The sequence below is a fragment of the Drosophila novamexicana genome, unplaced genomic scaffold (genome assembly GCF_003285875.2).
Source record: "Drosophila novamexicana strain 15010-1031.04,08,12 unplaced genomic scaffold, DnovRS2.1 tig00000485-arrow-pilon, whole genome shotgun sequence".
NCBI classification, from domain to species: Eukaryota; Metazoa; Arthropoda; class Insecta; order Diptera; family Drosophilidae; genus Drosophila; species Drosophila novamexicana.
In genome coordinates, this window is record NW_020824808.1 from 5,050,606 (window position 1) to 5,057,294 (window position 6,689).

Here is a 6,689-nt window from a genome sequence, read left to right on the forward strand (position 1 = left end):
TTTACACAGTCAATTGACTGCGCCACAGCACACGTGACTGCAAAAGCCAATTTAATATATAATTTCCAGTCTGATATAATTTAATGTTACGCTTTGTTCTGCCTGTTCGTAAATAAAACAAAAATTGTTAGTGAAAACATGCGATTGCAATAAATAAAGAGGCAAAACGTACATTGAAATAATCAAAGCGAGCCGGAAAATAGAGCCGAAAAGTGTGCGTGGCAAGCGTTTACGTTATGTTTACGTTGTGCGCATTAGTCTGTCTGTGTGCGTGTGTGTGTGTATGTGTGTGTGTGTGTGCGTGCGCGTGTGGGCGTGACGCTGCCCCCAAATGAAGAGAGAGTAGCAAGAAAAACAAACAACAACAGTTAATTGTCTCTGTATATCTGTGTATCTATGGCCTGGACCGGCTTTTATTTAACTTGGCCGCTACCGCATTAACTTACAATCAATAACCGGCTAACGAAATTTTCAAATACGTTTATCATCGTAAGGCTCGTTGCGCCTGAATTTCTTGTTGTTACTTTTATATTATTTTTATTTTTACTTTTTCTGCCAGGCAACTTGACGTATACGTGATATGCTGCCCGATTGTGTGCGTGTGTGGCCAATGAAAATAATGATTGATTGATGTGAGCTGATCTGAAACGGAAGCCGGAAAACTTTGATTTTTAGTTAAACTTGCGAGCAATGGCCAGCAAAGAGCATGAGTGTGGGCCGAGCTCGAGTGGGCGTTGGCTTATATTGATGTCAACTTTTAAATTCTGCTCGCTGAAGGCCGCATAACTTTCGAGTTCGTTAAACCCAGCTATGACTCGAGCAAAAAAATAATTGGAATGCATATGTTTACTATGTGAATCATATCCATATATCAATGAAATAGGAACTGAGCCCTAGAGAAGTAGCAAAAAAAAAAAAAAAGGAAATCGAAGGGCAATAAACTGAAAAGACAGCAAAATATTAGGCAACATTTTTCTAGTAGAAATTCCATATTGATTTATTAAACTTGGTTAAAAGGAAACCATGAAAAGTATCGAGCTGCAATAAAGTGCAGTAAAAGTAAAAGCTAAGCAGCTTACGCACAAAAAACTATGATACAAACATTAAACTTTAGCTTGGCTTGGGTCGCCTGGGTAACTCGACAGCGAAATGTAGATAGAAGTACCAGTAACTTGGCTTGGAACTCCCAGGAAATGGAATTTGCTTTTAGAAAAAGTTAAGCGCTTCAATTGCTTTAAAAAAAACAAATTTGAAGTTCCATGGATAAAAATGGTTCAGGGCTGTGATCCTTGTACATGCAATGTTTGATTTTAAATATGTTAATTATTTATTTAAAGCCGGCTTAATAAAAAAAAATAACATTGAACATATGAACATGATAAATATACATATATGTATAATATTGATTTTGGCGACTCTTGCATTACCTGAACGACTGTACCTCGAGCCGGCTAATCATATAATATACGTAAATATATAACCGATTATTTTTGGCAGTAAATAAACGAATACCCAAAATAAGTTGGCACCAGAAAAATATATCCATTATAACTTAAGACGGTATTTCATAAACTCTTTATAAGCCACAAGATTGCTCATGGTCAAAACACTTGTTAAAACCATAAAGTTAAGCAACTGAACAACTTGAGGTCCAAGGCCACGCATGAAATCAAATGCAGTTAAGCAAACATTTCCGTTTCCGCTTCAAAGTACAAACAAGGAGAGCAACAAAAAAATTAAATAAAATGAAAATAACAGAGAAAAAAATGTGCTTCATTTTCATTTCATTTTGTTAGCCTTGCAATTCCCAGAGTTTCCGCTTAGCCAGGACCAATTGCATTTGACCTTTTGAGCCAGCATCAATTGAAATTTAACTGCATTTTGATTGTGCGTCGTTATTGCGCTTCAAAGTACCCACCAAAATTAAAATCAATTGATTCATTTGTCAATAGGATTGAACGCGTTTATTAACGCTTATTCACACTTTCATATACAGCGAGCAAACACAACTTGCAAGCGCAGCGAAATCAAATAAAAGCCCGGTCGACGAGGTGACTGTGCCCCTGATTGTGTGTCTGTATGGGTGTGTGCCTGTGTGTGTGTGTGTGATTGTCCTTTGTTTGCACAATTGATTGCTGGCCGCATGGACGCCACACCCAGCTGCTTTTGTTATCCTTCAGCCAATTAATGTTGACACTTGGCTGAGAATTGCAAGCGATGTCCTAAGTCCACGTGTCCGCTTGTCCGCGTGTCCGTGTGTCCGCATATCCTGCGACTGGTTACTTGTCACTGCGCTCATTATTCTTGGCCAATGACTTTCAGCTGCATTCTAATTGCTGAGCAAATTTGATTGACTGCTTGTGTGGTCTGCTACACTTCCTTGGCACTTTTATATTCTATGTATTTTTCTCTCTGATTTCTAGGCGGCTATTATTAAGGAGGGATATTTGCTGAAGCATACTTGGTCCTTTCAACGCTGGCGACGTCGCTATTTTCGCTTAAAGCGCAATCATTTATACTATGCCAAGGATTCTAAGGTAAGCAATTCATCTGTTATTTTTATGGATGGGTGGGTTTGAAGCTGAGCAATATATGAAATGAGCTTAAAGACTCGTTTCATAACCGATTTGAGTCCTTAATAAAGACCATCAATTGAACATGTTTTCAGCCATTTTGGTAAATATTTTTCAACTGTTTTTTATTTTTTTTTTATTATTTAACCCGTTTTTTATGTGGGCATTTAAAACAGTTTTACAACAGTCTTAAATATCTTTTTCCTTAATTGTCGGAGAGCTTTTTAATAGAAATATTTGTGCAGAAATATATACATGTAATATAAATATAAATAAAAATATATAAAATGACAGTTTAATTATTGATTACTTTAAAATTATTCATTCAATTCATGTAGCTAAAAAAATAAACAAAAAGGGTCTTAAACGCATCAGACTCTATCAAACTTTCTCATTATATACATATAGGTCTATATTCTTGTTAAGTGACAACGAAATCATTACCCCCGCTTTGAACCTATTAAAAATATGTTTTGCCACAGATGGACAAGTACTTGACATATGTTTTATACATACAGAATTAAAGGAACTTTAAAAACAATTTATTAAATGTTGTCATAATTTGTCAGAGTAAAAGTATTAATTTAACAATTATTATGCACCTTGAGTTATCTTTAATTACGCCCACAACATGTAGTTTTGTGCCTTTTATAATATATTTTTATATGTACTTAATATTTAATATATTAAATAATGTAATATTGTCACATCGAAAGGAATACCTCTTATGCACTTTGAGTAACCTTTAACACGGTCCAGAACATGTTGTGTTGCCTTTTAGTCTGCTAATTCATTTTTATTAGATTCTCGCTAGTTGCTCGCCCTATTTTTTGTTCAATTTAAATTGAAGCTGCACAGCTTGTTGCGTTGGCAACAAAGTAGGTTAAAACACAATTTAGCTCGCTGCGCGTTGCATTCTGCCGCTGAGTCCTTCGAAATGAATTAAAAACAGTGCATACCCTTTGCTAACCATAGAGGAAAATAATCAAATTGGAGCTTTTCACTTGCATTACTGCCGCTTAATTGCCAATCGAACAGTTGTGTTGCCATGCGGCGTATACGTAACGCAGCAGCATCCGGAACAGGATGGGGCGCATTAAATTCGTTATTTGTGGCCCATGCGATTTCCCGGCAATTAGGTTGGCGCTGCTCAAGAAGAAAAGCCGTTAACAAAAGACGCCAAGTGAATAGCTGCCATTGATTGATTCTAGAAACGCTGTCAAAGCTGACCTTTTGGCATTTACCAGCTTTACATTACCTTTAAATTGCCATAGTCTACAATTACAAAATGAAATTACCGCGACTTGAAAGCAAACAATGACAAACGGCAATAACGCTGCAGGGCAGAAAGTCGCGGATCGGTTCAGTCTCAAATTGAAATAGGGTGGTTGGGCGGCGACAGGGTGGGTGACCCTGTCAGGTGAGAGATGTTCTGGCTGACGGCCAAATTGGTTTATGGCGTGCAGCGCAGTGAAACGTGCGCTCTGTGCATCAATAAGAAATGTTTCACAATCCCATTATTTTATCAGCCGGCTTCAAATCGAATTCCGGTAAAATTATGTTAAAAATGTGACAAAGCCAACTAACTATTAACTATTAGTAATATAGTCATAATCTTGGCCCAAACGACAAGATTAGAGGACTCAAGAACTCGAACGCGTCCTTAACTTCAATGTGCCGAATTAACGCCTAATTGTTAATTTGCCTGCCCAGATCATTAATCAACATAACGAAGCTAATTAGCAGACAAATCCACGGTTGTTACTGAAACCCAGTTACCAGATACCAGTTGCCAGTTGCCATTTACCAGTTGAACAAAGTTGATTACATTCAGCCGCTCAAGTGTTTTGACCAAATGGGGTCATCAATGCAATGTTCAAGGACTCTTGTCCTGAACTGGCTGACATCAAGGCAAACTGCCTGTAACTGTTTCAGAGTGAGCCGACGTTATTTCTGCTGACTACAGAACATAATGTTCAAGGACAGCATCAACTGGTCAAAATGAAACATTACAACAAGCAACTTGATTTAACTTCATTTAGGTAGAGTTAAGAATTTCAATCCTTGGCAGTAATATCCAGATATTTGACGGATTTTAATCAAACGCATTTTTGACGTAGCTTTTTGTATTTAAAACATTTTCTCCTATAATATATATGATCCTAGATCGGTATTCAATAATAATCCATATTATTTTATTTATAATAACTAACTAACTAACTAACTAACTAAATAATAATATATACATATATATAACATGTTTTTTTATATTTGCCAACAAGTTTTAACATATGACAGAACATTTTATGAGAGGTTTTTATGTTATCTACCAAAAAATAGATATTAAATTGAGTACTTATAATCAATTTGTATGTAATTTCAAAATACATCTCCCATATTTAGGTTCCTAGGATGCCATAAATAAGAGACCTTAGGCTACTTTCGATCTGCGTGCTCTACTTTTATTAACTATTATTCATATGTATTTATTATCCAATGGAGCTGCTAGCTTCAGCAGTATGCGCACACATATTTCAAACTAAATCAAGCAATAAAATAATGAAAGCAAATTTATCAAAACTTTTACAAAGAATTTTTAAACTGAACAACTACTCAACTCGTCAAATACTACATCAAAGTATTTCAATCAGTCATCATATTGCGCAAAGCTTTTGATTGATATTCGTTTTACCTTTCTATACAAATTACTTGTGCTTTGGAGCATATTTCAGTTTTAATTTGATTGCACTGAGCAACAGCAACAAAACTTTTCATAGGGATTCATTGCGTGAGCTATTCTTCGAAATGCATTGAACCGAAAATAGATATGTTGATATCAAACGGGATTGTGCGTCATGCATTTGCGTATACCGTTAGATTACGTAATGAAAATACAATGTAAAATATGGCATATACATCATCTGAGCTCTGCGGCGCTGACGTTGGCCAGGTCAAATGCGTGTTGACACTCTTGACGCGCATTTGCCAGTTATGTGACTCAAGTATTATGCAGTTCTCTAGCTGTGGACGTTGACTTAAAAGTAAAACCGTTCTGAGTGTAATTGAAAAATGGAAATGAAATCTATTGATGGAAGCCAATTAAGGGGCTTACGATTGACAGCTGAATATGGTTGTTTGCCTAATTAAAGGTTGTGCTCCTTTTTAGCCAGTTTCCGTATAATATAGTGAAGCAGCTTTTAATAGACTAGTCAGAGCTCGTTTCAACTCAGCTTACCCAGAGATAATGTAAGTAAATAAAACCCTTTGAATATAATTAAAAGCGAGGTTCTATTATAGACAGCTTACCACATTGAAATCCGATCAATTTAAATTACATTTCATCCGCAGCATCCTCTTGTTATATGTCAATTAATTTAAGCTATGAAAGCAGCAGGAGTTCATAGCACTTGTCAGTTGATTAACAAGCGGGAGCAATAGCAAATTGCTTTCATGTTCGACAAATAAAAGTGCAGCAAACAATTTACAACATACAGCAACAATTGACGGATTAAACGAAGGCGACTGCTTTAAGACTCATAAAAGGCTTGCACAACATTTTCAATTATAATTACACATACGCTATGTTGTGCCTGACACAGTGCCGTGTGGCTTAAATGCTCGGAAATTTGTTGCTTTGCGCAAAGTGTGGTCAAAAGCGTGGAAAACTACACAAACATGGCCAAAAATTCAAGCACACTTTTCGGTGCTAGCTGAGCCTAAGCCTAAGTAGGACGACCCCAGAACAAAAACAATAACAAAAAAAAAGGATAGAGAGATCTCACAAATGATGACAATGATGAGCAATGTTGTTTGGGTTTGGCCCAAAGCTGCGGCTGCTGCTGCTGATGCCTCTCCCGCTTCTTATTCGCCTTCCTGCTCCTCTTCTTCATAAGCTTCTTCGCACGCGACACGCGGCCGCGGCAAAAACAACATTTCCATATTCACCACAGTTGTAAATTGTAGGGGGACCCACTCAAGCCGCATTGACATGTGCGCGCTTCTGTGTGTATGTGTGCGGTTATGTGTGCGTTTTTGTTTTGCTCGTAAAAGCTCTGCCTTTGCGAGAGCGCCAGGAGTGAGAGCTTTTTCAGCAGAGTTGCCAGACTGTGCAGAGCA